Genomic DNA, 24077 nt, shown 5'->3' on the forward strand with positions numbered 1-24077 from the left:
TTCATTTATACACCCGTTGTATCCTTAGCAAAAATATTTTAAAATTAGAACACAGATTTGTTGGAGAACTTGACAATCCTTGACAATCAATATTAAATGAGCATTATACAAATGTGCGTTTATATTTTTAATATGTACCTTAATTGTAATATATATATACATAATTGCTTTGATATGGATGTTCATTTGAAGGAATTGAGGAAACTATGAAGGATCGCAGAACAACCAAAGATACATTTGGGCATCTGCTATTGGTAAAGATGAAAGAGTACCTTAAGTGTGAAGCTTTCATACACACGAGAGAAAAAAACAGTTTTAATGCACTTCATTAAACTGATGATATGCTTATCAATCGTGCATAAAGTGTACATAGCAGAGGATGGTTTCAATCCATCGACCTCTGGGTTATGGGCCCAGCACGCTTCCGCTGCGCCACTCTGCTGACAGCTGTTATAATGTGATTCAACACAACTGCTCTATCTTTGCTTTCTAAAAGTGCGCCCGAGATGAAAAGTCTAAACAGTAAACGCAGACGTCACTTTGAGCACTTGGTCTTTTATAGCACAAATCATCACCTGCTGCTCTACATGGGCGTGTCTTCAATATCGTTGAGAACCAAACCTTCTGCTTTCCGAGGCAACTGATTCTTTCGTCGTTAATTCCCAAATCTTCAATGAGAATCAGTGAAACGAAAATCAAACACATGTACACACTCGCGTCCTAACCTGAAAGAAAAATCTACACCCACTTTATATTACTGAAAATGATTCAGGAAGTACAGCACAGTTCTAAAACCAGCGAATGCATCTGCATCCAGTACATAAAATGTCAATTTTTCAAAAGTAAAATCTTCAGCTTTGAAAGATTACCATCCATATATTTTCGTTTTTCTCTTTTTTTACATAACACGCTTTCGAGAAACAAACTGTCTTTTAATTAAGGTTTCATTAGAAAATGTGTATCTTGGTTTGCCAAGTTAAAATCGGCACATCCCAGTGGGCAAGAGATGTAGAATATACGACTATTAAACGCATACCAGACGTGTAACTGTGCTCCGTAACTGGTCTAGAATGAAATTCTAATATACGTATATCGTTATACGTCAATTAGACATCTATGATTATATGTTTATTATACATAAATGGTTGTAGTTCTATTATACGGATAAATTTAGAAGACTACTATACATATATAGTTAAAGGTCTATTATACATCAAAGAAAGATTTTTATAGGTGTAGAAACTAGTAAATAAAGCCATTGATTTATTTTAGAAATGTATTCTTAAAATATACAATTATTCACACCTGAAAAATATGTAGTTCAAATTATACATTATATACAATATTGTAATCAACAAATGTCTAACCATCATAAAAAAACTCAACTAGTAAACTTCAGTTACAAATTCAAGTAACATGGCAAAATATATATATAGTAATGACAAACACAAACTAATTACATGAACACGCTAATATTTAACTCAAAACCACATTTCGATTCAAATATAAATTTTAAAATTTACAACTTCTTTATTTCCACGAAAATATTATTAATGTAGCACAAACGCTACTTTCTAATAAAGACAGAAAGAAACTGTTTGTTTTGTGTCTCATGGTGATCCTCCTCTCGATACTAATGAAATGTTTAATATTATCCCTCGAGAAAAAAAAGGAGTCAATTTCCGCCTGGAATGATTGATGCCCCATCAAACATTTTGTAATATCCCTGGAAGTTTATACAGTAGAATCCTGGTTTGTGGCTTAAATTCAAGGTAAACAAGACTAACGAAACGAGTTGGAAACTTGATGTCGAAGTGGGATTTAAATCACCCGGAACATTTCACTACATTGGGCAGTATGTGCCAGAGAGCCTACCGTCATCCCTTTGATAGTTCAGTTGGTTGAGCGGAGAAGTGCAGGGGAATCAGCAAGGAGTCCTTAGGTCGCTGGTTCGATTCCGGTTCAAAGGAAGGTGCTTTTTGTGTACTTTAATCAAAGAGTTAAAAAAGCGAATCTGTTTCATTCAGACATTGATCAAAAGCTCAATAAACGACGAAGTAGAGGTTCCTGTTCCGAATTCAGCTCACGTCTGATTTTCTTGTTTTGGCCAAGATCTGAACTTTGAATTCAGCGACTACTTGGTCTGCTTTGTAATTCAAATGTTGATACAAATGTCACGTTTTATTGTAGATATAAAGGTGTTCTGTTTTCAAAGGATAGGTACTGTAGGGAAAACCGGTTCAGGGACGCCAAATATGTAATCATAGTGGCTCTCTGAAGGCACCAGTTCTGTAGGGTTTGGGCATTTACTGAGACAATTATTAATTGTAGCAGTAAATCACAAAGTTGATTCTTTTGATGGCTTTAGAATCCAACCATGCGACATAACTCAAACAACGCGCACACACAGGTACTAATACACGAGGATACATTTATTAATACATAGAATATGCATATAAACCTAACAGATCTTATCGAGAGGGTTATCAGAATACAAAAGATATATATTCAGTCAGTTACGAAGTGTTACACATATCAAGAGGACATGTTCAGTTCAGTATATCATTCATTAAGACCGTTTCGTAAAGTGAACTTGGTTACAACTTCTACATTAGATACTCAAACAAGTACATAACTCTTAGGAATTAAATTGATATCAACTGGTTGGGATAACAATTGAATTCTCGAGCTGTAATGCATTGAAGTTGAATACTCTTCCAATCCTTGGGGATTCAGATCTCCTGCGGGCACAAAGAAACAGTTGCAGGCTGTTGCTGTCCAATCCGCGCTCTCTGGCTCGGTGCCAGGCTGTGCTGTGCGGCTTGCGACGGTGCGCTGCTGATGCTCATTGTTGGCTTTAACTAGCAAAGTTTGTGCACAGGAGAAAAGATGACTGTTGGTCCCAGCAAGTCAGGAAGAGGACCGGTTCGTTCCTGATGAAGAGCTAGTTCTGAATAGTAATTCAACTGTCCACAGTTCCGACCTGTTCACGAGGCCTGCTGCTGGTTACTCTCTGGCAACCTCCACTCTAGACTCTTAGAACAAAGGAAAGTTCTGGCACTCGGACACACTGGCCGTTCCATGGTTGTCCGGGCTGAGTCTCAGGATGGTCAGGAGGCACGCTGCGAGAATGTCCTGCCCTTGGGATTCTCCTTTGAATTCCCTTTAGAATTGTTGAATCTGAATCTGAATCTGAATCTTGTCTGAATCTCAATCTCGCAGGCTCTCTGTGTTGCCTGTTTTTACCTGGAGGAACTTCAGCTCATTGATTGGCTGAAAGTTCCATGGGCATCAGAGTCCCACGTGGGTTACTCGGCCCTACCGGTCCCTGATTGGTTGATCAAGGTGAGATATGAGTCACTTACTCCTGACACTTAGTAATGCAGTCCAGATGTCCAACTGGCACTCCCTAAACAGATAGGCGCCAATGGATGACCATTGATCATGATAGCCAGGCTAAGCTAAGTGCATCCCCCTGTGGGAGCTGTCCTTATCAAAAGAAAACATCTTGCATGAATAGTTTCTCTATGGCTGCACCACAGAGATGAACAGAGAAATGGGGCCTCATTTGGGAAGCTCAGAAACACTTAATTCTGCCTTATTATTAAGCCTCGCCGCTACATATCCCCCCTTTTTGAAGGCCACGAGGTCCCGAGGCATTGTTGCCTTCAAAACAAAACAGAGTTAAGTGATGTCCCTTGCCATTAGAACATTAATCTTAAATGTCTACATTACTCCTCGAGAATTCATACCGGAACCAGCATTGGATACAAACAGGATGAATAACATCTGGAGTATGTATAAACACGGTAGGAGACATTATCTCAGTCTAGGAATTACACATGAGGAAGTTCACTGTCAATATCTGATACCTCTGTAGTAGATATTTGGGGAGAAGTCACTTCCTTTCTTTTGACATGCTACCTTTGACTCATTCATGCTACCCAGAGTACATCTTGATGTGAGACTACATCATTCAGAGTACACTGTCAGTCATGATCCAGCTACCTGGCAGTAGTGTTACAATAACAACAGTTCCTGTTCCCAGCCCCCGATAAACCACAACACCTGTGTTGGGTATCTGCTAGGGTGGTTTGGAGGTTTGTTCCATTAAAGCAAACTAACTACCTGTACCTCTTCAGGGCTTACTGTTTCTTGGATTTCTATCCAATTGAATAGTGTGGCACCTGAAGGCATCTTAGACCTCAAGTTTGGTCTTATATTGTCTGGTTCCAGACCGTACAGTGTTAAGTTACCATGCTGTACTATGGCCTCCTCGGGAATTTACAGGAAAACTATTGGTTAGGTAGCTGCATTGTGGTAGCTGTATCATGCCCGTCACAAGTCATAGTGTCAGTTAAATGTGGCGTGCTGACCAGCCATTTACTTCCCACCTGCTCTTCATGGGGTTCATTAACCTCCCTCTGCCCATTAGTAGCTTTACACCCTTCATTGGTGAATCGTTTAGACACAGCCAATGGATAGCTTTGGTAGCCATACCCATCTCAAGATTTGGAATCGAATTCAATCTTGGATTGCCTTCTGGGTGAGCTATGAGCGATGGGGTTAATGTCACATACTCCTCTACTGAGAAGAATGGAATCAAGTGGGTTGGGATTTGTGCCGTGGTTAGACTGGCTACAGTGGCACTAAACTCCCTTAACAGGTCTTGTGTCAACATTCTGGCTTGTTGCACACAAGCATAAACCCACTGTATAACACCAACAATCATGTCCACTGGTTGGGGAATAAGGTTTAACCCTGTTGCATAGGAAGTTGCCTGTAGGGTTTTCCCTAAGCTTTCCAACTTTTGCTGCTGTCGATACAGTCTGTCACTACCCTCTGGCATCTCTGACATCTGCCTTCTTGGGGCAGTCAGGGTGAGAGTGCCAGTAGCACACAAACCTACCAGAAATAGCAAACGTGCAACAGTGGCGGCAGCAATCAGTCCTCCCAAAAGTCTTTTCGGGTGGCTGATCCCAGTCATCTCCTTCTGAGTGACTGTTGCCTTTCTAAGCTGGCGCAGCGTGTACATGGTGTCTTTCTCAGTATGCCCTGTGGCATCTTGGGCACCAACATCCTGGAAATCTGTGGAGATCTGATGCAGCTGCTGATGCTGCTCCTCCTTTTCCAGGGCATTTGCTTTTTCGATTTGTTCATGCCGGTGCTCTAGGAACCCTGCAGGGGGCGGTGCAGCGGTGGAGCATGCCTGACCCTCGGCTGAGTGGTCATCTGGAGCACCTGAGTGATCTGGGATTGTTACCCCATTCTCACTGTTCAGGTCCACCCTGCACACTTCCTGATTGAGGAATCCCTCTATCGGCATGTTTACAATCGTTCGCTGGGCGTGGGTGTAGGACACCTGCTCGCTCCCCCCTTCCCTCGCTAGGGGTTCAGGGAGCTGCCCCAGCAGTGGGATAGCTAGTTCACTGTCCTTGAACTTACTATCACTCACCAGGCCCATGTCAGTGCAGGCAGGGATTCTGACACCCCTCTTTGCGATGTCCTGCACTGGCAGGCGGGTGGCTTGACCATCCAGCTCCAGTCTGGCTGAACCACTGTTGGTCAGACTCAGACTGACAGACTGAGCTGGTGGCTGTGAGAAAACCGGCTCGGCTTTCATTCCCTGTCCCTTCTGGGGGACTGGGTGTGTAGGCAACCCTGCCGTTGAGGCAGGAATAATCAGGTCAGTCTCACTCACTACCTGGTAGTTGTGAGAAATATTGTTACCTGACTGCAGGTTCCTTGGGTCACAGCAGACACCCATTTTTCGCGCATAAAAAGTGTTTAACTCTCGAAACCTTTTTATAGGTTTTAAAGTCGTGCATCTGGGATCAGGTGTGCCCACAGTGCAGTAGTCTCAGCGTCCAGCTGGACCTCCTGTCTAACCTGTGAATGTTGCACCAGGGGCACCTGGTGATGGCCCTGTGACAGCTGCTCAAGCAGATCCTCACTAATAGAGGACCTCTCAGGGCTAAGGGCGAGGGCTACATCACCAACCTGCTCTCCTGCCATCTGGATCCCTTCCACCACTGCGGGGTGGTGGTCCTGACCCCTCTTGGGTGCCAGGGTGCACAGGGAAAGCTCCTTTTCATCTCCAGGTGGGGAGATCTGCTCCTCTTTAGGGATGTAAAAGGTGTGTGCTTTACCTGGTGGATCAGGCGGCTGCTCGGAGCACCGCTCCTGTGGCATGGAGGCTGTTGTGACCTCAGCCGGGACACGACTTCCCTGTATATCCTGGGAACAAGGAAATATTTTTATTTCTTGTCCAGAGGGAACAGAAGGAATCTTCACATAGGTGTTCGGTGGGCACTGTGTGAGCACAGTCTGCCTCTTGGCCCCCCTTTCCTTCTGCACAGAAGGCTTAGGAGCCTTGACCTGTTTCCGCACTTTGCCTTTCTGGTGATCCACCAACAGTTCCTTTCTGAGTCGCATGCCCTTTTCTTTTTCTACCCGTTTTAGCTTGCCGTGTGACATCAAACACCTCTCAACCTCAGTGTCAATCAGTGTCTCACTAGGTAAGACATCTCCCATGGCAGCCTTGAGGTAAAAGCTTCTTGCTTTTCCTCTGTGTTTTACTGCCTGCTCTGTGACTTCAGGGGTGGAGTCAGCACTCACTTGGAGTGGCTGAATTCATCCAGGCAGGAACCCTTCCGCTCAATCAGATAGACTGAGGGAGGGAGAGGGGGCGGGTCTCCGCCTCCTCCAGTGGAGAGTATCAGCTCATTCACGCTTCCGGCAGCCTTGGGGAGCGGTTGTCCCTGTCCTAATAAAGCTTGTTCAAGCCTGGCCAGGCGGGCGGCTACTGAATCCTTTTGTTCAGCCTTTTCTAGCCCTTTCCCTCCCCCGGTGTTCTCATGGCACTTAGGACGCTGGGTGCGGTCCAGTGTGCCTGCTTTGGAACAGGGCTTAGCCAGCTCAGGAGCCTGTGCTCCTTCGAGCAGGGGGGAATTAACCCTGCTGGCTCTGACGGCGAACACAGTCGCTTTCACAGCTTTTTGCTCAGAGCGACTTTGGACATCATACTCCCAGGCTTTCTGCACGAATCTCTTAATATCAGTCATTTTCATGCTCTGTGCATGATTAAGATTAAGATCATCTTTCTGACTGATGGGTGGAGATTCGCAATGAATAAACCCTTGAAATGTGTGTTCTCTTCGCAACCCTCATCATTTCGCCCTGCAAAATAAGTTCGTCTAAGTCTCTCGTAATATTCGCGAGGGGACTCTGCTCTCTCGTGCTTAATGTTAAGTGCGGCGGCTATCGCGGCAGTCGGGTCAATAAACGCACTGTATTCTTCGATAAGTGCTTGACACAGCTGCTCAAAGTCATTACAGACTTCTTTCATCTGCCTAGCCATCCACTCATGTACAGCTCTGCTGGTAGTTTTCCTGACCAGAAACACTTTCTCCTGTTCTGTGGCGTTTGGTAGGTACTGCAGGGTATACCTGAGGTCTTGAATATACCTCTCGATATTATTCTCTGACACTGTGGGGTCAAATCTCTCTATGTCCTTCGCTAGCTCTCTCAGAGAATGGAGGTTTATTCTCCTAGCTTCTCCGCTGACGGAGATATGGCAGAGATCGTGGTCAGACCTGTCGCTGCTAGAGAGAGTGCTTAATAGCGACTCGAATTCAGACCTTTTAGCAACCATCGTTAAACTTAAGAGTATTACTTTTAAGTACGAAATCACAGTTTTACCACAGAAAACCACAAGATCAAGTATGCAATCAACCCGGTAGATCGCAAAAGATCACAAAACAATCAAGCACTGCTTAAAGAACAAGGGGAACTTTTTTCCTTTCGGCTTTCAGCACACTGTATTGTCGTGTATGAAACCCGCGGCGTTTTATGTGAATTATTTCGCTTGGTTGACTCAATTCATTCTTGCCATAGCCCACCCAGGGACGCCAATAAAAATGTAGTGTGCTCTTTGAAGGCACCAGTTCTGTAGGGTTTGGGCATTTACTGGGACAATTATTAATTGTAGCAGTAAATCACAAAATGATTCTTTTGATGGCTTTAGAATCCAACCATGCGATATAACTCAAACAACGCACACACACAGGTACTAATACACGAGGATACATTTATTAATACATAGAATATGCATGTAAACTGAAGAAAGATGTGAAGACGGGGGTTTGAATTTAATCTTTTCTGTAGGGGGTTTAGACTTCCAAGTCACAAGCAGGGGTTTATGGCAGGAAAGGGGGTTAACTGATAAGGATTGCAGATGCCAGCTAGGAACCCCCCTGGGTGTAATGTTAAACTGACCATTTGCCCAGAACATCATAAACTGGCCAAATACCATGAACCCCCCTCTTTACCATCAGACCGAGTGACGTCAGAAACGGAGAAGAAAACTGTATATAACCCAAAAGTTTGTAACAATACGGGGAACAATACTTCGGTTTTGTTGTTTCTTGCGGGAAACAAGACTTCGGCTTTATTGTTCCTTGCATGCAATAAACTCATCTGTTTCACTTCATCTCGGGATCAAGAACCTTATTTCTTCTGTTACAACAAATTTGGCGTAGTCGGCGGATGCTCCAGAAGGCGCAGAACTTCCCATCGGCAGGAGAGACGGTCAGCGCGCACATAACTAAGAGGTAAGGACTCCTCTTTTATTTAAAAGTCCCGACTCTCTCTGACCGATTGGGAAATCTCTGCTCCCTGCGAGAATCGCCCGAGATGACGGAGTAAACGTGAGTTTCTGAATTCCTCTGGCCCGGGGAAGGCACCGGTGTATGTAATGGGTTGTTTGCTGTAAGCCCAGAATTTGGTCTGGCAGGGGTTCCGCGGTATTGTGTACAGGCGTTCGAAGCTGGTGTATGCCTTAATTGCGCGTGGAGTTTTGAACGGGTTTTGGACCCTTACCGTGAAGTCAGGACTGGTGTGGGTCTTAATTGCACCCGGAGTTCTGAAGGTCAGAACTGGTTTGGGTCTTAATTGCACCCGGAGTTCTGAGGCTCTGAATCGGTGTGGGCCTTAATTGCGCCCGGGGTTCTAGAGCAAGTGGTGCATTAAATGCACGTAGTTCAGGACTGGTGTGGGTCTTAGTTGCACCCGGAGTTCTGAAGGTCAGAACTGGTGTGGGTCTTAATTGCACCCGGAGTTCTGTGGCTCGGGATCGGTGTGGGCCTTAATTGCGCCCGGGGTTCTGGAGCTGAGTGGTGCATTAAATGCACGTATAATCCAGGATTGGTGTGGGCTTTAATTACGCCCGGGGTCCTGAGATTAGCTACGCCTTGATCGTGCACAGATTGGCGTGGCGTGGTTTTTTTTTGTTGTTTTAAAGGAAACAGGAGTAGAAGAGATATATGTATGTATGTTTTTGGTGTTTTCCTTGTTTGTGAAATACATATACACACGCACGACACTGAAATACATATACACACGCACGACACTAACATAAACACATAGTAATAAAAGAGCAAAGCATTAAGTAGCAGGATTTAAAGGACGTTGAGACCCGAGAATCGCCCTGATTGAGCTCAGTGCGTAAGTCCACCCCGGGGCAAAAGCAGCGATGCTGGCGTTCTGGGGATGGTGAATTACTGATCAAGAAAGGGGGTTTTCGAGGTCTCGTTTCTTACCTGTGAACAGTGCGGTGTAAATCCTCTCTAAAGTCTCTGAGAGGTATTTAGATCTGGAGGTAACAGACGCCCTTAGCTGAATGAGTGCAGGAATGCACAGGTTTTTCCAAGTGAAAACATCCCCCTACTGAATGAGCTGTTACCTCACACACGACAAAAGTAAATCTTAAAGAAACCAAACATGTGTGCTAATTGGGTGTTTGAGAAAGTGGTGGAAGTATCTGATTACATATCGGAAAAGTGTAAATTGACTGAAAGGGAAGAGAAATATAGGAAGAAGCTGAGTCTGTCAGAAGGAATTTGGGGCGAAGATGCCTGTAAAAAGCATATATGAGTATTGATTGGCAAAAGCACAAGCATGTAGCTCCCACCCTGGTGCACGGCCGGCACCAGTGGTGGCAGATACATGACGAAAAAGAAATAAAGTGGGATGTGACTTAAAAGTGTGTTTACGGGGAAAATAAAACCCGGAAAAAAAATATACTTTACTCACTACAAAAGAGTATAGGAAAAAAAGCTAGAAGAGGCAGTACAGGAGAATGAGAAACTAAAGAAGGAATTAACTCCTGGTCACGCTGCACTGGTTAATGTGCTGCAGCTGGCGACTAAGTTATGTCCTGCTCTCCCACAGGGGAACAAACAGGCAGGAAACGAAAATAATTGGGATCAATTCCCTCAGTGGCCATATGGAGAAGGGGGGTCTGATTGGGATAACACTTGGTATGAGTGTGATAAAAACGGATCAGGGTCTCCCCGGTTAGAGGGAGGGCGCCCGCAGATCTGTACTCTCACTCGAAGTGGGAAAGGACTTGATGTAGCAGGGGCTGGCGCCGTTGATGACAGTGCCACTCTAACACTGTCTCGCCCCCCGTCGAGGGGGTCTGCAATCGCACCTACCTTCCCTGATTTCCCCCATACGATCAAATCCAAAACCGTAAGATATTGACCGGTGGGCTAAAGTACCGCACCCGAAATTAGAAATGCAGCGAACCTGGAGTGCGCTTCAGGAATTAAAAGGATTCATGTAAAAGTAAAACAAGAATACAGCACATTGTATTACGAAGAGAAAAATATATTCTCGATGTGTATGTGTGTTTTATGAATTTGTGTGCCGGCATGTATGTGTGTAACTGTGAGTTTTGGTCTACTAAATGACGGTGTGAGTGTGTTTAGCCAGCGGGACTGGCTAGAGACGTAACTAAAGAGACTTGACGAAAATCAACTTAAGGAGATTGGAAAATATAAGAGCGTCTGAAACGTATAAGTACAGTACAGGTGGACGTAAAAGTAGTTAAACAGTTTTTGTAATATTATAAATTATTATAAATTGTAATTTATACAATTAGTTGCAATAATGGAAACAATTTGGTTTTATTCGAATGTCTCGAAACCAGACATGCTGAAACGCTGTAGGTTTAGAATCGAGACTGGGGAGAATAACGTCTTGTGAGAAAATCTGTTTACCTAACGATTAGATCCTGTAAATCCCTTGTAGCCTCCCTAAGTCTGTCCCAGTCCAGTGGATAAAAATGTACTGTTAATGGAGTGTTGGTTTCTCTGTTAGGGGATACTGGAGCACTACTGTCCTGCTTGTTTCACTCCTCTGTTCAACAGTGTACTATAGAGCAATGTATATGGGAAGATGGCAGGAGGCCACAGGAGTATTGGGACAGCAAGTTTTACTTGCCGAGTACCAGATTTTAATGGGTGGTTTTATTCCAGATCTATTGGGTTGGAATATTATGCATTACAAAGAATGACTATGCAGAACAGGGTATCACGTGGCTTCAACTGGCTGTGATCACTCAGTATGTTGATGGTATTCTGAGTGCTTCCCCTGACGAGGAAACCCACAAGTCTGAGTTGCTTCAGCTTTTTGAGTGTCTAGCATTGTGAAATTTTAACAGGGCCTGGGTGCAATGTTTTTACAGGGTGAGCACAACTCTTAACAGATCTGCTTAAGGGGGGAGTGCAGTACAAGGACAAGATTGCCTTGGTTCCTGCAGCAAAAGCCGCCTTTAATAATTTGAAACAAGTTCTCTTACAGGTGCTGAGACTGGGGTTTCCTCAGATGGATCAACCATTCCTTTGTAGCAGGTCCTGGAGGCGTGGGGACCACCACCTGAAGGAGGGCACAACCTCATCCCAGGAGAGTGGGTGTGGATCAGGAAATTTCCTTCACAGGTTCTCCAACCCAGGTGGGACGGACCCTACCAGATCCTGTTGACAACCGAGTCTGCGGTTCGAGTGGAAGGAAAAGATCGCTGGATCCACGCGCCACACTGCCGACGAGCCTCATCCCCATTTACAGACCCAGAATGAAATCATTTCTGTCAATAATGATAATTGTTGCTGTAGAACTATGTTCCGCAGGGATTAATGATCATCTCTCCCACAAAGGAGAACATGGAATTAATTCCTTTTTAGGCCTCTCCTATCTGACAGCTAAGAAAACCAACCAAAGTGCCTGCTGGGTGTGTGCCGCATTACCCAAATATGTACAGGGAGGACTTCCTATGGGAGCCATTCCTTGGCGTCTCGAGGAAGTCATAGGCATGATCATTTGGAGGGATAATTTAGGAGATTTTAATATGACAAACTATGGGGGTTGCCATAACACAACTTTAACCTGCACAACATTACAATATCTACAGGAGCGAGGCTTAGAGCCCACGAGTTTCACAGGCTCTTACGCTCCTAAATATAACAGAAGCCATACACCACCATACCTGACTCTAAATAAGGAACGTGAGGGAAACATATGTTTTCAGCACACTAATGGTCTGCACTTGGTTGGATGGAGTCGTTGCAACCTTACCATCACTGCAAATATATCCACCTCTACCTTCCAAATTCCAGGATGGGATCGGCACACCCCACAATTCGGTATAAGTTTCTTATTTTCAGAGGCATGGGGAGCGCCAAACGGAACATATTTCATTTGTGGAAAACGAGCCTACCCATGGTTGCCAGCCCAGTGGTCTGGCTCATGTTATTTAGGATATGTGGTTCCTCATATCCGTGTTCAAACCCACACCCCCTTCGGACCTAACCACAGACCACAAAGAAAATTGGCTGATTGGGAATATTATTTAGGTATAATATTTCCACAAGCCGGCATGAACTTTCTGAGTCGAGAGTTAATTCAAATGGCTTCGACTTTAGAAGAATTAGCAAATTCTACCTCATCTAGTCTGAAGGCTGTTAATGATGAGATGGTAGCCCTCAGAACAGTGGCCATGCAGAACCGACTAGCTTTAGATTATGTACTGGCGGCCCAAGGAGGAACTTGTGCAGTAATTGGCACTGAATGCTGCACATATATCCCTGATAATTCTGAGCACATCTCAGATCTGGCCCAACACATTTACAATGAGGGACAGAAATATCAGGACTATTATACTGAAAATTGGGGAATTGGATCTTGGGTAAAGTCTGTGTTTGGGGCCTGGGGCGGAACTTTTGTACAGTGTTTATTTGTAGGAATAGTAGTGTTCATATGTATAATTGTAATCATCACGTGCACAAAAACATGTATCACATCTTGCCATAACCGTGGAACGAACAATGTCATGGCAATACATACCTGTTTGCCAAGAAAGGAAAGATCTGCCCTGACATTGTATGTATAAAAATAGGCGACACTGACGTATGCCATATTTTATAAGGGGGGAATGAAGAAAGATGTGAAGACGGGGGTTTGAATTTAATCTTTTCTGTAGGGGGTTTAGACTTCCAAGTCACAAGCAGGGGTTTATGGCAGGAAAGGGGGTTAACTGATAAGGATTGCAGATGCCAGCTAGGAACCCCCCTGGGTGTAATGTTAAACTGACCATTTGCCCAGAACATCATAAACTGGCCAAATACCATGAACCCCCCTCTTTACCATCAGACCGAGTGACGTCAGAAACGGAGAAGAAAACTGTATATAACCCAAAAGTTTGTAACAATACGGGGAACAATACTTCGGTTTTGTTGTTTCTTGCGGGAAACAAGACTTCGGCTTTATTGTTCCTTGCATGCAATAAACTCATCTGTTTCACTTCATCTCGGGATCAAGAACCTTATTTCTTCTGTTAACAGTTCTTATTGAGAGGGTTATCAGAATACAAAAGGTATATATTCAGTCAGTTACGAAGAGTTACATATATCAAGAGGACATACGTTCAGTATATCATTATATTCATTATATCAGTATATCATTCATTTAGACCGTTTCATAAATGAACTTGGTTATAACTTCTACATTAGATACTCAAAACAAGTACATAACTCTTAGGAATTAAATTGATATCAACTGGTTGGGATAACAATTGAATTCTCGAGCAGTAATGCAGTGAAGTTGAATACTCATCCAATCTCTGGGGATTCAGATCTCCTGCGGGCACAAAGAAACAGTTGCAGGCTGTTGCTGTCCAATCCGCGCTCTCTGGCTCGTGCCAGGCTGTGCTGTGTGGCTTGCGACGGTGCGCTGCTGATGCTCACTGACCGGCTAGTTAGTGTTGGCTTTAACTAGCAAAGTTTGCGCACAGGAGAAAAGATGACTGTGGGTCCCAGCAAGTCAGGAAGAGGACCGGTTCGTTCCTGATGAAGAGCTAGTTCTGAATAGTGATTCAGCTCTCCACAGTTCTGACCTGTTCACGAGGTCTGCTGCTGGTGCTAACCTCGGGTGGATCCTCTGGTTACTCTCTGGCAACCTCCGCTCTAGACTCTTAGAACAAAGGAAAGTTCTGGCACTCGGACACACTGGCCGTTCCGTGGTGGTCCGGGCTGATTCTCAGGATGGTCAGGAGGCGCGCTGCGAGAATGTCCTGCCCTTGGGAGCCTTCTGCTCCTGGGCTGTCCTGCCCTGGAATTCTCCTTTGAATTCCCTTTAGAATAGTCCACAGAATTCTACTGAATCCCACTGAATCTTACTGAATCTCCCTGAATCTCTGTGTTGCCTGTTTTTACCTAGAGGAACTTCAGCTCATTGATTGGCTGAAAGTTCCATGGGCATCAGAGTCCCACGTGGGTTACTCGGCCCTACCAGTCCCTGATTGGTTGATCAAGGTGAGATATGAGTCACTTACTCCTGACACTTAGGAATGCAGTCCAGATGTCCAACTGGCACTCCCTAGACAGATAGGCGCCAATGGATGACCATTGATCATGATAGCCAGGCTTAGCTAAGTGCATCCCCCTTTGGGAGCTGTCCCTTATCAAAGGAAACCTTAAATCAGCCTGCATGAATAGTTTCTCTGTGGCTGCACCACAGAGATGAACAGAGATGAACTTAATTCTTTCTTATTAATAAGCCTCGCCGCTACACTGACATTTGCTCTGCATTAAGTAATCAATGAAGAACACAATGTGCTTCACTAGACTCCGGTCCAAACAGGATTAAAAGCCAGCAAGTATACCTTTTCAAATTGACGTCAGCAGGGACTAGATTGGCACTTTAACCAGTGCCTGATTGGCTCAGTCAGTAGAGCATGGAACTCTTTATCTCAGGGTTATGAATTCAATTTTGGGTGATACAGGTGTTCTCATTAATTAAGTTTCCTGTTCATCTTTGACCATGTTACATCTTGATGGTGACTCAAATTAAGAAAAAAAGGACTGATCTAGCTCCTCATCTGAGTAGATAAGTCATAGACTCCGTAGATAACCTATTCATACCAAGCACTTGGATGCAGCTTCACCTATCACAACTAGTATTTAACATTATAATAGCTCCTGTCTATTTACACTATAATTTACACTAGTGTTTCCTTAAAAATTGCTTGTAAGAATGAGACATTACACATGTATTCCAATAAAATAAATAGTATTAATCTTTTCACTGTAACAGTTTCACTGTGACTTGGCAGATAACTGGCAGTGATCAATAACCACACCAAAAAATATGGGAAAGCATTGGGGAAAATCGACTCTTCAACATGTGGAAATGTATTACTGAGAGGAGGAGTCCTTTTCTCTTAGGTCAACACTCTTTGTAAGAGTCAATTCTCCCAGCTCACATCCCTGGGTTTCCGTAGTGTGCCTGCAAAGAGTGATCAATTTGAGACAGGTAAACGTCCTGATTTTATTTAACAAAGCTAGATGCACATTTGCTAATGCTGCCTTCATTGTAATAGGCGGTTTATTTCTCGAAAGCATGTTATGTAAAAAAAGAAAAAATGAAAACATGGATAACAATCTTTCAAAGCTAAAGATTTTACTTTTGAGAACTGGACATTTTATGTTTCTGGGTGCTTTTCAAATGCTGGTTTTAGAACTTTGCTGTGCTTCAAGCATAATTTTTCACCTTATAAACTGGGTATTGAGTGTTAGGGTTAGTGTTTTTTATTTTGATGACTTAGTAAAATGTCTGGAATTTTTTCACTTTGATATTATAGAGCACTTTGTGTTGATGAGTGCAACAATTCTCAGTTAAATACATCATGGTTCCATACTGTAACACAATAAAATGTGAAAAGGCCAAGGGGGGTGAATAGTTTTTATAGGCACTAAACGTATTACAAAAATATAATGCTTCATTTTATGGAAACTTCTTACTATAACCACCAACACACTCGCTGTTTAAGCAATGGGGGTTTCACAATCCTCTTTCTCACTGGTAATGTTATGAGCAGGAAAAGCACCATTGAAAATGGATTTCAATCACTCAAAACTAATAGTTGTCACACCCTCTACAGCTAGAGGGCGCTCCCACTCTGTCCTGTCCTAGTTTCCCTGTGCTTTGCTTGTCCTTCTGGTTTGTCTTTGTCTGGGGCTATATATTTCCGGGTCACCCTTTCCTCCTCATTCAGTATTGAGGGTTCATATGTCTTCAGACCTGCCTAGCACCAGGCCATCTCCTCCGCGACCTGAGGACTTAAGTTTCTACCCGACATCATCTGACCTCCTAAACGGGCTAACACCCGTTTTGCCACTACACATAGGGCCTATTTTGCTCTCCTGGCCATTCCACGGTATGCCCTTATAACATCCGTGACAGTAGTTCCAACGCTGTGCTGCCCTTTTAATTAACATTGGCTGTAACAATGTGTTGTTTTTGTCTCTTAAAGGGTCTGCTCCTTTACTCCGTCTTGCCAGTGTCGTATAGAATTGAGTACCCATAAAATCTGAGACCCCTTTCAAAGTCTGCATGTGCAGTGGACATAAGAGGCTTGGCGCGTGTCGCAATTGTTGCCCTATCTACTAAGCCCATCCTCCAAGTTTGCACTTCTGTGATGTAGTCTCACAGGCCTGAGAGACATAGATTTCACACATGTAATTACTTATAAAAGCCAACAAACCTTTTCTGAGTGGTCTAAGGCTCTGTGTTAAGGTTGCAGTCCCCCTGAAAGCTGGGGTTATAGTCCTGACGTTATACTTCAACTAATTCTCAGTAAATAGATCTTGCAGTACTCTGAGTGCCAGCTAGCTATGGAACAAGTGCGCTATAAAGACAGAAATTACACATTGTTTGTGAGGCTGTGTGCTCCTGTATGGTCTAGTGGTTAGGATTCTGGATTTTCACCCAGGTGGCCTGGGTTAAACTCCCAATAAGGGAAACTTTTCTCTTCCCTTATGTTTTCCAAATAAGCAGCTCAGTGTAGAAAAGAGCCCCGTTAAGCACTGTCAGGAGAGCTAAACTTTTGATAAAAGAGATCGCTTGTTTCCTCCTGCTTTCGAACTGAAACCCTTCAGTGTGTTAAGAGAACGTGAAAATCACTACACTGCACAAGGTGGGGAGGAGTGACTTGCAGAGAAAAGGACTCAATCCAGGAAAATATTTCCACATTCTGGAGAGGAGATTTTTTCCATTCCCCCACTTTTGCAGCCTGACCTCCTCTATTTCTAGAGATCTGTAGAATGTGGAGAAAACGTTTGAAGTTGTTACTGCTACCTCCCCTTGCTTTGAACAATGTGTGGAGTTGTTTGAGTCAAAAAGAGTGATAGTTCAGGCCCATGGGAAGATCCACATTCAACTGTGCATGTTGTTTTGTTCTCAGAGTTTGCAAAGATGGAGGACATTCGCACCTGGCTAAGCCAGTATTCTATAGTCCTTCATGGAACTGAGTTCAGAGGTGCTGACGGAATAAAAACAGGAGGTTGAGGAACATGGGGGTGTTCAAAGGCATTGAGGTTCCAGTCAAGGGAGCAGGTAGCCTGGCCCTGTCCATTATTAGAGCACTTTAACCTAAAGAGATGGTTTCATATATATTGTTTTGGGTATTGTCATGGAAATATAACTATCAAGGAAGCCACAAAAGAGAGTTCTCACCTGAGTAAGATCTTTATTTCAATATTGCAATATTGGGAGCCCTGCTGCCACTTCGCAAAGTGCAACCAGAGACTCAATTTGTTACAAGCAGTACAGGGTTTTTATAAGACGTTGCGCTGTAAAAAAGTTCAGCACTTGGACCCTTCTAAAACTTCCCCTTTCTCTAAGAGAAAACAGATTACATCATAGAGCGAGAGAAGAACAACTAGATTTGTTATTCAAAGCTTATCAGTTACTTTCAGCTAATTCTAATGACCCAGACAGCATATATTGTTTTGGTACATTGTCTTCTAAACTAACCTAAACAGTGTACTTTGTTGACGAACTGTTTTCTAAAATTCTGTAGCACAGCAGTTACATCCTTGAAATATATTATCTAAAAGCACCAATATATTTCTCTACATTTTTAAGAATCAGTTTACTTATTAGATTTCCACTTCAGTATATTTATTAAAGTTTCCTATTTTGTGATTCTTTGTATTTGTTTGTGAAATTAAAATAGTTCTTAAAAAATAAATGGAAGGTTTTTCTGAAGTCAGAAAGCCAATTTATTTGGTGGAAAAACAGATTGATGAAGCTCCAACAAATAAATCCAGTTTATTTGTTTACTTTTTTTCTGAAACAACTGAATTAGATGGTGTGCTAATATGCAACCTAACACCAGTGTGAATAACTAGAAGAGGGGAGCAGCGCTATTCCAGACCATGGGAGCTTTGTGATTGGCTGGCACAGATCTCTAATTTGCATATCAGATTTGGAAATATAACACTAAATTTAGTGGATTTAATTTACACTCAAGAGTCACCTACTGTGTATTGCCACTTCATTTTTTTATGAGTAGCTGTGATTACCAGTTGACAGCTTTTATTTGTTTAATTTTAAATTGTTTTGTATTATCACGCTGAATGGCCTGTACTCGAGGTTTGGTAGGGTATATGTGTTTTTGTTTTTTTTCACCAACTGGATTTTTTTGCTCTTTTAGTATTTGTCTAGAAGGCTTTCTGAAGTCAGAAAGCCTGTTTTCTGGTAAAAAAATAGATGTGTTTAACAATAATTTTCAAACAATTTAATTGGGACTTTTATGAATAAAAAGATCTTGTATGATAGTTTCAAGAACACTGCTGTTGTCAGCTGACTTTTAGTGAAGCTCTTTCCTCTGGCCACCTGCACAGAATTTTCTTGTGCCTTTAATTTCAAGATGTAAAACCTAACAAACAGTTGCGTTTGTTCATGTATATTTCTGAAACTGTTAAATGAACTACTGTGTGTAAATCTGCAAATGTTGTTTGATAGGATGCTGGATAAGCAAAGTACTTTCTGATTGGTTAGCCAGATATCATATTTGCATACAACATTTGAAACAAAACCATGTGGTCTCTTTCTTATATGCACTGAACGTTACAACCACATTCTTCTACATCTTCTTTATGAGCAGGTTAGTTTGAAAGCCATTTTACACGTTTTGTGTTCAATTTGAAATGCTCTTACATTCTTGAAATCTTGTGTTAGGCAGGATATGTCAGCTTCAGTAAACTTTCTTTACAGGGTTTATTGTTCTTTTAGTCCTTGTCCTTCATATCTTATGAGAAGGTTCACAAGCTTATCTGTCAAACTACAATCTAATGGTTGTGTTTAAATTCCAGGTCATTTGTTTACATTTTTTAACAATAGCAAGAAGAGGAGAGCAGCTCCATTCCAGACCATGGCAGCTTTGTGATTGGCTGAGCCAGATCTCTCATTTGCATATCAGATTTGGAAGAATAACACTAAACTCTCTTCTTGCATGGATTTAATTTACACCCAAATATCACCTACTGTGTATTGCCACTTCAGTTTTTTATTAGTAGTTAGGATTGCCTGTTGACAGGTTTTATTTGTTTAATTTTAAATGGTCTTGTATTATCACCCTGAATCGCCTGTACTCAAAGTTTGGTAAGGTACATGTGTTTTTGTTTCCTTCAGGAAGTGGAATTTTTGCTCTTTTAGTATTTGTTTAGACGGTTTTCTGAAGTCAGAAAGCCTAGTGTTTTGGTGAAAAACAAACATCTGTATTAATATTTCTCAAACAATATAAATAGGGTCTTGCATTTGGATATCTTGATATAGCTGTGTGCTTCTGTAGTATTCCTGGTATTTGACTGTGGTTACTTGGGTTCAACCTTAGGTGTGGGAACGTGTCTTTTTCACCCTTTAGTTTCCAATTGATCAGCACAGTATAGAAAATAGACCCATAAAGCAACGTCAGCAGTGACAATTGTGAGAAAAGTGATCACTTGTTTTCGCCCGCTTTCAAACAGAAACCCTTTGCTGTGATAAGAGAATGTGGTAACCACTACACTGCGCAAGGTGGGAATGGGTGACTTGCAGGGAGTGTTGAACTTCGAGAAAGGACTTCTCTCAGGAATATATTTCCACATTCTGAAGAGGAGATTTTCTCCATTTCTGTAGTCTGACTTCCTCTATTGCTAGAGAGCTGTAGAATGTGGAGTCACCTATCCAACTCTAGAAACAGTGTGTAGGTAACAGGTTTGTTACTGCCTGATGAGCACAGTAAATTAATACAGCAGAAGACTGTGAGTATTTGAAGAGAATTAACAATGTTCTACGTCTCGCCACGTTCAATGCTGCTGTCATTTCTGTAATATTGTGATTATCACTGTTACAACCCCAAGTGTCTATGGGTAAAGGGGTGTAACATTTAGGATAATTTTTGGAAGCAGGTGGGTTCTGGTGAGGGACTAGGAAGCGTAATAACAAGGGTTGGTGCAAAGGTGATGATTTTAAGTTGAATAAGTGACTGGTAGGACACAATATCACACAGGGTAAGGAACTAGTGTGGTGCCAAAGAAAAGAAAATAACAAACAAAATGGAGCTGGCTAGGAAAGTGAGGGAAAGCTAATCTGACTACAGAAAACCCGAAACACACGGTCTTCGGCATCTTCAACACCCTAGCCAACCTCCACTGACTACCCAAAACCTTACAAGACAAATGGCACTCACCCGTACTAAACTAGTGTTAGTAATACAAAATCAACTTAGTGCGTAGAATGTACCCAACAACCTAAACTAAACTATACACAAAAGTTCACACAAAAACACAAGTGAACCAGGAATACAAATAAGGGAAGAGAGTAATCAACAGGAACAGTGTACAATAGAACACAAAGGTTGAACATATAACACATTAGGGCAAGGTAATGGCAAAACAAGGATAACACAAACAAACGAAAGTATAAAGAAACTAACAGAAACCAACAACACAAGAAAGCCGAAGTTATACGAAAATACACACACAAAGCAAAACAAACCAACAAAGCCGAAACAAAATCAGAAGCGAAGCGATAACCAAAACAAAATGAAGCGAAGCAAAAACGAAGCAGGACCAAAGTCAAACGAAAGGCTTCTCCTTCCTGAAAACCTCCATGTTATATGCTGAATAAGGTGCAGTCTGATTGGCTGAGAGGCTGATTGATGATGATGTCATACGGAACAGTACTGTAATGGTGGGCCAATGGGGAAGGGAGAACAATCAAAGGTCAGCAGTGTGGAACATAACAAAAAAAAAACACACACAGACCACACACTGGGACGTAACAATCACATTCATCACACATGCGCAAGATCCCCTGTTTGAAATCAGGCAGAAACAGGTGTCTTTTTATCCGCTCAAGTTTTGTACTTCTGCCAGTGTTTTATGGATCTTGTTTCTCTTATTGCAAGAACACGCATTTACCGTGTCATTCATGATTACGCCAAACAGCCAGAAGATCATGGCACCTTTCAGATAGTCATTCCTCTCCTTCCTAAATATCCCTATAGACAGGCCATTTCAGCAGAACTGACAAACGTGCCAAAGCAACCTGATAAGACCAGGTCCTTGGAGTCACTTCTCAGTCAGTTACTGCTGCCGAAATGCGAGCCCTTCCTCCAGCCTGAAGAAGTTGATCTTACATTACTCATATGGAAAATGTATCTACCAGACCTCAGAGAGCTAAGCTGGATCACTTCCCTTCTGAATGACATCTCAGTAACACTCTACCACTCCTCTTTGTGCACTCATGCTGGAACAGTGGGTGGCTAATGCAGACAGCATTATTATTTATACTTACTCATCAAAAGAGGATAGCTGAGAAAAACGTGACAGTATTTAACCTAAATGGCAAACAACAAAGACAGCTTTGCAGCCTACGCATGCTGACGCAGCTACCCACCTGAACTACTACCGCCTACAGCTGCTGCGACCCACTATGCCTTCCTCCAAATCTTTTTCTAGATCTCTTCGCCATACCTTTGCCTACTGCCCTGTCTCTCTCACACCTGAAGAAGGCTCCACGGCCGAAACGTTGTGTTCTCTTTCTTCTTTTTTTCAGCATGGAATAAACCTATTACTTGTTCCTAAATAATAATAATACTATTTAAATACATACAGGTCTTACTTAATATTATTTTGATTAAAAATAGTACGTTAATAAGCAATAAATGGCACATCAAAATATTGTGAAGGTGAAGATCATACAACATCAACTACAAATGTGGAAATTTAACAATTTTAGGATTATAAATTGCATGTAGCACATTAACAACACTACAGTTATGCTAATGTAACAATAGTGTAAGAAAATCCTGACCTAATTCCTTTCAAATGCTGATACAAAATGTGAATGATTTCAGAGTTTTGGGTATTGGGTCTCCTGATAGAGATCAGAGATGAACTGAGGCGTGTGGGAAAGTGTACAGAACAGGTGGACTCCCAATTCCACATCAAGAGGCTGAGCACAATGGAAGAGTCCTGTACACACAAGCAAGTCTTTGACAACATGGACAATCAAAACCTACTGGTATGATATTATATTCTCTCTGTGGTGTGGAAAATATTCACTACTAGTATTCTAGGTTACAGATAGGTCATTATATGACAGCTTACATCTGATTAATAGGATCCACCTCTGGCATACTTTCTTTTTTTAGTTTATAATGTATAATCTTGCTGATCTTTTAATGCCAAAATAAAGTGTTTTACAAAAAGCTCCATGTTCTAAAAAGTTACTACAACTTTTGAACTTTGAAATATGGTCACTTTGTATTCTATGACTGAGCAAATACTGTAGAAAAGTGCAGTTAATATGTGAAAATGTGTAATGGGTATGTCTGATTGGTTGATTTGTGAAGATCTAGTAGTAGTTGATGATTAGCCATATGTTGATTACAATATTGTATATAATGTACTATAATTTGTGACTACTTAAATTACCATCAGCTGTGTACCTCCAGCTGACCTGTAAACAAATATATGAGAGAGGTATACTGAGACGAGAGGAGCACTGAAGACTTGAAAAAGCTCTCGCATTAGATTCTGTGTTTTTGTTGTTCCCCAGATTTGTTTTTAATGTTTTGTTTTCTTTTTCTTTTGAAGTTGTTGCGTTTGGTTGTTTTTTTTTCATAGTTGTTAGACTACTACAGGGATTTACCTAGGTTCCTGGAAGACTTCTCGTTTTGTGTTTGTTGTGTTTTCGGGTTACAACATTTTATTTTCTATTGATAGGACCCCACGCATTACTATGGGAGTAGTTAACTTTAGTTCTTACATTGCACCTGAAATTACCACATAAACTACTACTCTGTTTCCCTTTTTTTAAAAGGCACAAGTGAAGTTTGTTTTTCCTTGCTGCTGATTGGTAGCTACAATGGGTCAATTGCAATAAACTTATATACAATAAACTCCACTGAAATTTGTCAGCAGCTCTGTACTAAACCTGTTCTCAATTGCAACAAACCTAAAATAACAGCTGCTGCCCATTAGATGTTACTGCATTAGGAGTCTAGCTTAAACCACCTCTTCATAGGTTTTAAGCAACTCAGTACCGGACTAAGCAGAACAATTGATCACATTAGAACTGTCTTGAATGTAATGGAAATAATGTACTCATTAATTAACAAGCTTATGCACCACTTGCTTGAAAATTATTATTATATTTAACTAAAATTGCTTTCCAGACACCACAAATATTCACAATGAATGTTATCATAACACATCTTTAGTAATACAAATGTTATTTATTAATAATTAAGTTCCATGTATATCTTTATTAGTAGCTGTATTACAAGTAATGCATATACAGTCTTTATTATAGTTAGTTTTCAGTTATCCTGGGGAGGGAAGAGAATGGAAATTAAGGAAATAAAAATTTAAAGGGCTTTTAAGTCTTCAATGTGTTCTGTCATA

At 42.0% G+C, this 24077-nt stretch overlaps 2 non-coding genes across 2 annotated transcripts; both read left to right on the forward strand.

Moving 5' to 3' along the window:
* The first annotated feature begins 18815 nt into the window (after positions 1-18815).
* On the forward strand, positions 18816-18873 carry LOC138243811 (U7 small nuclear RNA). The gene has a single exon (XR_011192429.1). It is a non-coding gene; the product is annotated as a U7 small nuclear RNA (small nuclear RNA).
* Positions 18874-19819: 946 nt separating this feature from the next.
* LOC138243894 (U7 small nuclear RNA) lies at positions 19820-19877 on the forward strand. The gene has a single exon (XR_011192512.1). It is a non-coding gene; the product is annotated as a U7 small nuclear RNA (small nuclear RNA).
* Positions 19878-24077: the final 4200 nt, after the last annotated feature.

This window comes from Lepisosteus oculatus, chromosome 14 (genome assembly GCF_040954835.1).
Source record: "Lepisosteus oculatus isolate fLepOcu1 chromosome 14, fLepOcu1.hap2, whole genome shotgun sequence".
NCBI classification, from domain to species: Eukaryota; Metazoa; Chordata; class Actinopteri; order Semionotiformes; family Lepisosteidae; genus Lepisosteus; species Lepisosteus oculatus.